At 42.2% G+C, this 11158-nt stretch overlaps 1 non-coding gene across 1 annotated transcript; it reads right to left on the reverse strand.

The window, feature by feature from the left end:
* Positions 1-10761: 10761 nt before the first annotated feature.
* On the reverse strand, positions 10762-10834 carry TRNAR-UCU (transfer RNA arginine (anticodon UCU)). The gene has a single exon. It is a non-coding gene; the product is annotated as a tRNA-Arg (tRNA).
* Between the last annotated feature and the right edge of the window lie 324 nt (positions 10835-11158).

Genomic DNA, 11158 nt, shown 5'->3' on the forward strand with positions numbered 1-11158 from the left:
GAATCCATTTTGAGTTTATTTTTGTGTATGGTGTTAGGGAGTGTTCTAATTTCATTCTTTTACATGTAGCTGTCCAGTTTTCCCAGCACCACTTATTGAAGAGACTGTCTTTTCTCCATTTTATATCCTTGCCTCCTTTGTCATAGATTAGTTGACCATAGGTGTGTGGGTTTATCTATGGGCTTTCTATCCTGTTCCATTGATCTATATTTCTGTTTTTGTGCCAGTACCATATTATCTTGATTACTGTAGCTTTGTAGTATAGTCTGAAGTCAGGGAGTCTGAGTCCTCCAGCTCTGCTTTTTTCCCTCAGGAATGCTTTGGCTATTTGGGGTCTCTTGTGCCTCCATACAAATTTTAAGATTATTTGTTCTAGTTCTGTAAAAAATGCCATTGGTAATTTGATAGGGATTGCATTGAATCTGTAGATTGCTTTGGGTAGTATACTCATTTTCACAATATTGATTCTTCCAATCCAAGAACTTGGTATATCTCTCCATCTGTTGGTATCATCTTTAGTATCTTTCATCAGTGTCTTCTAGTTTTCTGCATACAGGTTTTTTGTCTCCCTAGGTAGGTTTATTCCAAGGTATTTTATTCTTTTTGTTGCACTGGTAAATGGGAGTGTTTCCTTAATTTCTCTTTCAGATTTTTCATCATTAGTGTATAGGAATGCAAGAGATTTCTGTGCATTAATTTTGTATCCTGCAACTTTGCCAAATTCATTGATTAGCTCTTGTAGTTTTCTGATGGCATTTTTAGGATTCTCTATGTATAGTATCATGTCATCCGCAAACAGTGACAGTTTTACTTCTTCTTTTCCAATTTGTATTACTTTTATTTATTTTTCTTCTCTGACTGCCATGGCTAGGACTTCCAAAACTATGTTGAAAAATAGTGGTGAAAGTGGACATCCTTGTCTTGTTCCTGACCTTGGAGAAAATGCTTTCAGTTTTTCACCATTGAGAATGATGTTTGCTGTGGGTTTGTCATATATGGCCTTTATTATGTTGAGGTAGGTTCACTCTATGCCCACTTTCTAGAGAGTTTTTATCAGAAATGGGTGTTGAATTTTGTCAAAAGCTTTTTCTGCATCTATTGAGATGATCATATGGTTTTTCTTCTTCAATTTCTTAATATGGTGTATCACATTGATTTGCATATATTGAAGAATCCTGGCATCCCTGGGATAAACCCCACTTGATCATGGTGTATGATCCTTTTAATGTGTTGTTGGATTCTGTTTGCTAGTATTTTGTGGAGGATTTTTGCATCTATATTCATGAGTGATATTGGTCTGTAATTTTCTTTTTTTGTAGTATCTTTGTCTGGTTTTGGTATCAGGGTTATGGTGGCCTCATAGAATGAGTTTGGGAGTGTTTCTTCCTCTGGAATTTTTTGGAAGAGTTTGAGAAGGATAGGTGTTAGCTCTTCTCTAAATGTTTGATAGAATTCACCTGTGAAGCCATCTGGTCCTGGACTTTTGTTTGTTGGAAGATTTTTAATCATAGTTTCAATTTCATTACTTGTCATTGGTCTGTTCATATTTTCTATTTCTTCCTGGTTCAGTCTTGGAAGGTTAGACCTTTCTAAGAATTTGTCCATTTCTTCCAGGTTGTCCATTTTATTGGCATAGAGTTGCTTGTAGTAGTCTCTTAGGACGCTTTGTATTTCTGCAGTGTCTGTTGTAACTTCTCCTTTTTCATATCTAATTTTATTGATTTGAGTCCTCTCCCTCTTTTTCTTGATGAGTCTGGCTAATGGTTTATCAATTTTGCTTATCTTCTCAAAGAACCAGCTTTTAGTTTTATTGATCTTTGCTATTGTTTTCTTTGTTTCTATTTCATTTATTTCTGCTCTGATCTTTATGATTTTTCTCCTTCTGCTAACTTTGGGTTTTGTTTGTCCTTCTTTCTCTAGTTCCTTTAGGTGTAAGGTTAGATTGTTTGAGATTTTTCTTATTCCTTGAGGTAGGCTTGTATAGCTATAAACTTCTCTCTTAGAACTGCTTTTGCTGCATCCCATAGGTTTTGGATTGTCATGTTTTTATTGTCATTTGTCTCTAGATATTTTTTGATTTCCTCTTTGATTTCTTCAGTGATCTCTTGGTTATTTAGTAACATATTGTTTAGCCTCCATGTGTTTGTGTTTTTTACATTTTTTCCCTGTAATTCATTTTTAATCTCATAGCGTTGTGGTCAGAAAAGATGCTTGATATGATTTCAATTTTCTTAACTTTACTGAGGCTTGATTTGTGACACAAGATGTCATCTATCCTGGAGAATGTTCCATGCGCACTTGAGAAGAACGTGTAATCTGCTGTTTTTGGATGGAATGTCCTATAAATATCAATTAAATCTATCTGTTCTTTTGTGTCATTTAAAGCTTGTGTTTCCCATTTGTTTTCATTTTGGATGATCTGTCCATTGGTGTAAGTGAGGTGTTAAAGTCCCCCACCATTATTGTGTTACTGTCGATTTCCTCTTTTATAGCTGTTAGCAGTTGCCTTATGTATTGAGGTGCTCCTGTGTTGGGTGCACATATATTTATAATTGTTATATCTTCTTCTTGGATTGATCCCTTGATCATTATGTAGTGTCCTTCCTTGTCTCTTGTAACATTCTTTATGTTAAAGTCTATTTTATCTGATATGAGTATTGCTACTCCAGCTTTCTTTTGATTTCCATTTGCATGGAATATCTTTTTCCATCCCCTCACTTTCAGTCTGTATGTGTCCCTAGGTCTGAAGTGGGTCTCTTGTAGACAGCATATAGGTGGATCTTGTTTTTGTATCCAATCAGGAAGCCTGTGTCTTTTGGTTGGAGCATTTAATCCATTCACGTTTAAGGTAATTATCTGTATGTATATTCCTATGACCATTTTCTAAATTGTTTTGGGTTTGTTTTTGTAGGTCCTCTTCTTCTCTTGTGTTTCCCACTTAGAGAAGTTACTTTAGCATTTGTTGTAGAGCTGGTTTGGTGGTGCTGAATTCTCTTAGCTTTTGTTTGTCTGTAAAGCTTTTGATTTCTCCATCGAATCTGAATGAGATCCTTGCTGGGTAGAGTAAACTTGGTTGTAGGTTTTTCCCTTTCATCACTTTAAATATATTGTGCCACTCCCTTCTGGCTTGTAGAGTTTCTGCTGAGAAATCAGCTGTTAACCTTATGGGAGTTCCCTTGTATGTTATTTGTCGTTTTTCCCTTGCTGCTTTCAATAATTTTTCTTTGTTTTTAATTTTTGCCACTTTGATTACTATGTGTCTCGGCGTGTTTCTCCTTGGGTTTATCCTGTATGGGACTCTCTGCGCTTCCTGGACTTGGGTGGCTATTTCCTTTCCCAAGTTAGGGAAGTTTTCCACTATAATCTCTTCGAATATTTTCTCTGGTCCTTTCTCTCTCTCTTCTCCTTCTGGGTCCCCTATAATGCGAATGTTGTTGTGTTCAGTCTTGTCCCAGAGGTCTCTTAGGTTGTCTTCATTTCTTTTCATTCTTTTTTCTTTAGTTTATTCTGCAGCAGTGAATTCCACCGTTCTGTCTTCCAGGTCACTTATCCGTTCTTCTGCCTCAGTTATTCTGCTATTGATTCCTTCTAGTGTAGTTTTCATTTCAGTTATTGTATTGTTCATCTCTGTTTGTTTGTTCTTTAATTGTTCTAGGTCTTTGTTAAATATTTCTTGCATCTTCTCGATCTTTGCCTCCATTATTTTTCCGAGGTCCTGGATCATGTTCACTATCATTATTCTGAATTCTTTTTCTGGAAGGTTGCCTATCTCCACTTCGGTTAGTTGTTTTTCTGGGGTTTTATCTTGTTCCTTCATCTGGTACATAATCCTCTGCCTTTTCATCTTGTCTATCTTTCTGTGAATGTGGTTTTTGTTCCACAGGCTGCAGGATTGTAGTTCTTTTTGCTTCTGCTGTCTGTCCTCTGGTGGATGAGGCTATCTAAGAGGCTTGTGGCAGTTTCCTGATGGAAGGGAATGGTGGTGGGTAGAGCTGGCTGTTGCTCTGGTGGGCAGAGCTCAGTAAAACTTTAATCCACTTGACTGCTGATGGGTGGGGCTGGGTTTCCTCCCTGTTGATTGTTTGGCCTGAGGCAACCCAGCACTGGAGCCTACTTGGGCTGTTTGGTGGGGCTAATGACAGACTCTGGGAGGGCTCACGCCAAGGAGTACTTCCCAGAACTTCTGCTGCCAGTGTCCTTGTCCCCACGGTGAGCCACAGCCTCCCCCCGCCTCTGCAGGAGACCCTCCAACGCTAGCAGGTAGGTCTGGTTCAGTCTCCCCTGGGGTCACTGCTCCTTCCCCTGGGTCCCGATGCACACACTACTTTTTGTGTGCCTTCCACGAGTGGAGTCTCCATTTCCCCCAGTCCTGTCGAAGTCCTGCGATCAAATCCCACTAACCTTCAAAGTCTGATTGTCTAAGAATTCCTCCTCCCGTTGCCGGACCCCCAGGTTGGGATGCCTGACGTGGGGCTCAGAACCTTCACTCCAGTGGGTGGACTTCTGTGGTATAAGTGTTCTCCAGTGTGTGAGTCACCCACCCAGCAGTCATGGGATTTGATTTTACTGTGATTGAGCCCCTCCTACTGTCTCATTGTGGCTTCTCCTTTGTCTTTGGATGTGGGGTATCTTTTTTGGTGAGTTCCAGTGTCTTCCTGTTGATGATTGTCCAGCAGCTAGTTGTGATTCTGGTATTCTCGCAAGAGGGAGTGAGAGCACGTCCTTCTACTCCGCCATCTTGGTTCCTACCTCAATAGCATCTTATACTCAAAAAAAAACTAGTGTGATTTTTAAACATGGTTATGTCATACAGTGGAGTCTTTTTTTTTTTTTTTTTACAAAACCTTATGCAGCACTCAAATATATTAATCAGATGGACCCTCTCTGGATGCAGAGGATGTTGGGTGCCCAGAGCTCCACCCATTAGGCGGCCCCTTTATTCCCTGTGACTGTCTTTAAGGAAGATCCTTAGAGCCACAGAACTCCCTGTACACAGCAGAAGTCCACAGTACCAGCGATCCTCAGCAACACCTTTTGTCTCTGAAGTTGTAGGATCCATGCTTTTGCGTGTGTTTCCTTCATCCCCAACACCACTGGGCCCTCCCACCAGTATTCCTTGATTGTTTGTGCCTGTTCCTCATAATGACCATACATTTTTCTCCTTGGTCAATCAAGGAAAAATGTGGCCCTTGCAGTTCCACATAGATGTCACTATTAATGAAAAGTAACCCAAATCCTCACTAATTTCAGGGACAAGCTTAGATTGTTACCGAACTCAGGTCTGGCTGTTCGCCGCTCAGAAATCAGTACTTGAGAGAGAGACAAATGTTGGTAGAAAGGAAAACTGCTTTTAATCAGAATGCTGGCAATCTGCCAGCAATCAGTGTCCCCCAAAACCATCTCTAAAGATACTGCTCAGCCACGAAAGCTTTTAAAAGGAAAAAGGAAAGTAATCTCAGTTAATCACTGAGACGGGGGTCAGAGTTGTTGCCATCCCACAATGTGTGCAGGCTTGTTGACTTCTTGTGATCTTTCTCTAGATGCAATCTTATTCACACAGTTTGGGAGCTTACTGAAGGGGAAGCTAGAGAAGAGATCTGGTCGTCTGTTAATTCCTTATTCTTCTTTTCTACTTCTTTGATCTATGGAAAGAACCAACACGTTAGGCAAGGTATTGTGTTATCAAAAGATCTGAAAGCTGTGCTTGGGCCAGAGATGAGTAGAGCATGGGGGGTGCCTGGCTTAAGGTTAGTGTCAAGACAAAAGGGGCCTCCTGCAGGGAGCTCTTTCCTGCAAAGAGCTCTTTCCTGCCAAAAGCTGCTTACAAAATGTCAAATTATATTTAATGATTATTCAGGTAAAGTTCAGAAAAAGCATCACAACTCCAACCCCAGGTATTCATCTGAACAGGGCAGAATTCTTGAATTAATTGTAATTTCCAGTTCACCTTCCTTCCTTCTAAATTGCACTTCAAATTGCTTGATAAATCAGAAGTATAATTATGACAGGTTTTCATAATTTGGAAGAGGCCCAGAATTCCTACTGTATTATCACAAAACTCATTTTCCAGATGTTTTAATGGTACAGAAGTTTATCCTTGCCTATATTTATATCTTGTAAGTCCAATTTAGACCCTTAGGAAGGTAGATTTCTAGATCCATTGTTTGATGTGTCTAGCTCTTTGCTAACACTCACAAGAGTTAAAATTTATGCTGTATATTCTAATTAGCTACAACTTCTTTATGTCATTGTACAGATAATTAAGGAGCCATTCCATTTAAACATTTGGTTGAACCTAACTGGACTTTTGGTCCCAACCAAATTATGACCAGTGCTTACACTTTGTTTAAAGACTCAGACAAAATTTTATTTTGTCTCACAAATGTTAAAATAGCAGTGAAAGGAGGATGTGCTGTAAAATATATATTTTTTGACTGATTATCTTATACATTTCAGGTGAAAACTTTCTTCAAATTATGCCAACTATTTACATTTTAGTTCCACATATATTTTTATTAAATTTCACCTGCATGACTACCCTTTTCTTTTCCCAACTTAACCAAGTCTAAAAATAAAAACTTCTAACTCTATTAATAATGCATCACTAATGTATCCCAAAATACTGCATAGGAGGCAACAGCTTTGTTTTAATACATGAGCCATTGGCCACTAAGGAAAACAATAACAATGTATTCAATTGCCTAATAACTTTATAGTATTTCAACACCATGTTTGGTGTGTTTATGCAAAATAATGCCAAACAACTTCCATGCCCCAAAACAAAAAGCTTGAACACCACTTAATAGCTTACAAGCCAACTGAGAGGTCAGGGAGCAAAACAAAACAGAAATTCTAATTAGCCACAGCTCCTTCTGAAGGAAGGGACAAGTCCCTGCAAATATTTTAAGCTATTTTCTATCCACAAATAAGCTATAAAAATTCCATGTACAGTGTGGGAAACAGCACATTTGTCTGGCCTACTGAGAGCACCCTCTTAAGTGCTTATATATCTAGACTGTTTTATTGGGAAGTTTTCCAGCTTGGACAAACCCCAGCTTTGTAACAGTGATCTACTTGAAAACCTTTTAGCAAATGCTTAACTTTATCATATGTTGGCCCGAGATTCTTTTTGGTTCAAGGAACTTATTGTTTTGATTAAAGGTGTCCATATTTATATTTTACATGAATGTAGCTCTACACATGTGCCTACCTTTGGCTGCATGGCTGCTTCCCTACCTTCCCCCCATCTTTTGCCACCTCCACACATCTCTCTCCAAGCTGCTCCTGGAGCTGGGGCTGCCGCTGACACAGTAGAGGTATTACCTTGGACCGTAAGATTCCCCACAACGGTGTTCCTCCACTCCAAGCCCGCACTTCAACCCAAGCCCCTGGCTAATAAAGCCAACCCAGGTTCCTGGTATGATTTTAGGTGCAAGAAGTCTGGACTAAGCACTGTGTCCTCCCAAACATCTGCCTACTTCCCTGCAGTATAGCCTCTTTCCTCTCCAGAGACCACACAACCTTCTACCTGTTCTTGTTACCTACTGCAGGCTCATACTGCTCACCGCATGACAGCCCAATAAATCAAGACACGAGTCATTGGGCAAGGAATAGAGACTTTATTTGGAAAGCCAGCAGACTGAGATGATGGACTAGTGTCCCAAAGAACCATCTTCCGCAGGTTTGGATGCTAGTTTCTTTTACAGAACAAAGAGGGGTAGCTGAGGTGGTAAAGTGAAAAAGACAATAAGTTGTTGCAAATATTTCCTGGTTCCGGCCAGACTCCAGAGGGGATGTGTTAATTACTTTTTTTTTTTTTTTTAATTTATTTATTTATTTATTTTTTTGGCTATGTTGGGTCTTCGTTTCTGTGCGAGGGCTTTCTCTAGTTGCGGCAAGCGGGGGCCACTCTTCATCGCGGCGCGTGGGCCTCTCACTATCGTGGCCTCTTTTGTTACGGAGCACAGGCTCCAGACACACAGGCTCAGTAGTTGTGGCTCACGGGCCTAGTTGCTCCGCGGCATGTGGGATGTTCCCAGACCAGGGCTCGAACCCGTGTCCCCTGCATTAGCAGGCAGATTCTCAACCACTGAGCCACCAGGGAAGCCCTACTTCTTTCCTGAAGCCATTTACAGGTGCACCTGGTCAGGATGTTTCTTGTGAGCTAAACAAAGGCATTTTAGGTTAACACTGAGGTACGGGAGGCAGGGTTCCTGGGGATGGGCCATTATGTATACTTTCCCTTTAGTGATAAACTTCTAGCAAAAGCAATAGAATACAAAGGTTAAAGTAAAAGAAGTAGATCCAACATGGAATCAGATTTGTTCCTCCCTATTACATTCTCACATCTAAAATTACGTCACTCTCTTCACCTCTCTTCTCTAAGACCCCCAACAGGCTGCTGCCTAGAGCCACCTTCAAGGAATCAAGCAAGTTGGGTGGTGATGGTGGTAATATTTCCTATTAGTATTGCTTTCTGTCTTTCTGCTGTAGTTCAGCATTATTGAGCTTAGAGAGGCTTTGGTAAGCTAGTCTAGGACAGAATCTGTCATGCATTGAATTGTGTCCCTGTGATATTGTGATTTATAATAAGAAATATTATGTTTGGTGTTTGTCCCTGTTCTTGCACGAAGCTCTCCAAACACTTGAAATTTCCCAGGTGATTAGAGCAATACAAGTATTTTTTGTTATTCTTAAGAAAGCCCCTTTTGGGCTTCCCTGGTGGCACAGTGGTTAAGAATCCGCCTGCCAATGCTGGGGACACGGGTTCAAGCCCTGGTCTGGGAAGATCCCACATGCTGCGGAGCAACTAAGCCTGTGCGCCACAACTACTAAGCCTGTGCTCTAAAGCCCGCAAGCCACAACTACTGAAGCCCGCATGCCTAGAGCCCACGCTCCACAACAAGAGAAGCCACCGCAAAAGAAGCCCGTGCACTGCAACGAAGAGTAGCCCCTGCTCGCTGCAACTAAAGAAAGCCCCTTTCAATCACACCTGAGTGTATGTTAATGAGGTGACTCTTAGAAAGGTCCTAACGATGGGGGCTTGTTGCCAGGAGAACCAACCTGGTGATTAGAGGGTTGGAACTTTCAGCCCCACCCTCATTGCATCCCCCTACCTCCCTACCTTCTCCCACCCCCGACCTCTGGGGAGAGGAGACAGGCCAATGATTGAATCAACCATGCCTATATAATGAAGCCTCCATAAAAACAAAAAGGGTAAGATTCAGAGAGCTTCCGGGTTGGTAAACACGTGGTGGTGCAGAGAGAATGGGGCCTGGAGGGGGCTTAGAAACTCCACACCTCTTGCCCTATGCATCTCTTCCATCTGGCGATTCCTGAGTTATACCCTTATAATAAACCAGTAATCGAGTAAGTAAAATCTTTCTCTGAGTTCTGTGAGCCACTCCAGTAAATTAATTAAATCCTAGGAGGGGGTCATGCGAACCTCCAATTTACAGCCAGTTGGTAAGAACCACAGGTGACAACCTGAACTTGCCATTGGCACCTGTAGTGGAGGGTGGGATTGAGCCCTTACACTGTGGGATCTGACACTAACTCCAGGTAGTGTCAGGACTGAACTGAATTGTAGGACCCCCAGCTGGTGTTGCAGAATTGCTTGGTGTGGGGAAACCCGGCAGCTCCCCCCAGCATTTGGTGGCCAGAAGTTTTGCAAGTAGAAAAGAAACACCTAGGAGGAGTTTTTTCTTTAGTCTCCACAAGAGATAATTGAAGTCCTAACTCCTGGTACCTGTGAATTTAATCTCATTTGCAAATAGGAACAATTAAGATGCAAATTAAGATGAGGTCACACCACAGTAGGGCAGGTCCTTAATCCAATAGAACTGGTTTCTTTATTAAAAAAAAAAAAAAGAAGAGACTTGGAAACAGACACACACAGAGCAGAATGCCTGTGAAGACAGACGCAGAGGAAAGAGGGCCGTGTAATGATGGAGGCACGGATGGGAGTTACTCAGCTGCGCCACAAGGAGCACCTCCAGCACCTGCAGAAGCTTGGAGAGTGAGCAGGGCCCCCGCTGACACCTGGATTACAGACTGCCAGCCCCCAGAACTGAGGTTATAAACTTCTGTTGTTTTAAGCCACCCAGTTTTTGTTACTTTCTTATAGCAGGCCTAGGAAACTGATGCAGAATCCAACCTCCTTCTTCAAAACAGCATACATCTTGGAAAAATTTATCTCCCAATCCAAATAACTGACAAACAGATTTCTGAAAACAGGATTTTCATTAGTTGGAACAGTCCAGTGCTCATCTGTTGCTTTCTTTTGAAACAATGTATTTTTGTAAGTGCATGATTTGCCCTTCTTTTTCCTTCTTAATTTAGTGAAAAAAGCAGTAGCTTTTGAGCGAGCCTCTTGCAGGTTGGGTTCTGAGGAAGCAGAGGCTGAGTTTGGGGTGCAAGTTGATTGGAGATCGCTGAACCTGTGAAAGGCAGGGGGAGGAAGCAGGATTGGCAGAGGACAAAGCTGGACTTCCAGGCAGGTCTGGGCTCTGTAGGGAGCACTGCCCATAGAATGTCCCCATCCTGCTCGCAGGAGCTGGGCCATTACACCTGTGCCCACCAGCCACTGGAGGCCGGTGGCCCTAGGAGGCGTGTGACCTGGGGTCAGGCAGCTTTCTGCCAGGGGGGTCCACTCTGCAGGCCCTGGCAGGAGGCTGCCTGGGGACCGCACTCCCTCAGAGGTGAGCAGCAAGTCCCTTTTTTTTTTCTTTTGGCCACACAGCGCAGCATCTGGGATCTTAGTTCCCTGACCAGGAATCAAACCCACGACCCCTGCGTTAGAAGCGCAGAGTCTTAACCACTGGACCACCAGGGAGGTCCCAGCAAGCCCTTCTTGGACGGGGATCTGGGCAGTGGGCCAGGCCATCCCCTACTCAGTAGTTCAGATGAAGAGCTCCTAGAACACGGTAGACACGTGTTCTTTGGTCCCCTCTAAACATCTGCTGTTTCTTCTTCACCCTCCCATGTTTTCCTGCCTCCTACCTACACTGAGATGTTTCTGAGATCAATACTAAGTTGATCATCCTCCGCAAGGCCCAGACTTTTACATTTAAACATGGTCCATTTGCCCCTTATGAAGTTAGTTGTAGTCATCTGTGTTGTCAGGGCTCTCCACTCTATAGCTACTATTTTTCCATTT

The sequence above is a fragment of the Balaenoptera ricei genome, chromosome 9 (assembly GCF_028023285.1).
Source record: "Balaenoptera ricei isolate mBalRic1 chromosome 9, mBalRic1.hap2, whole genome shotgun sequence".
NCBI classification, from domain to species: Eukaryota; Metazoa; Chordata; class Mammalia; order Artiodactyla; family Balaenopteridae; genus Balaenoptera; species Balaenoptera ricei.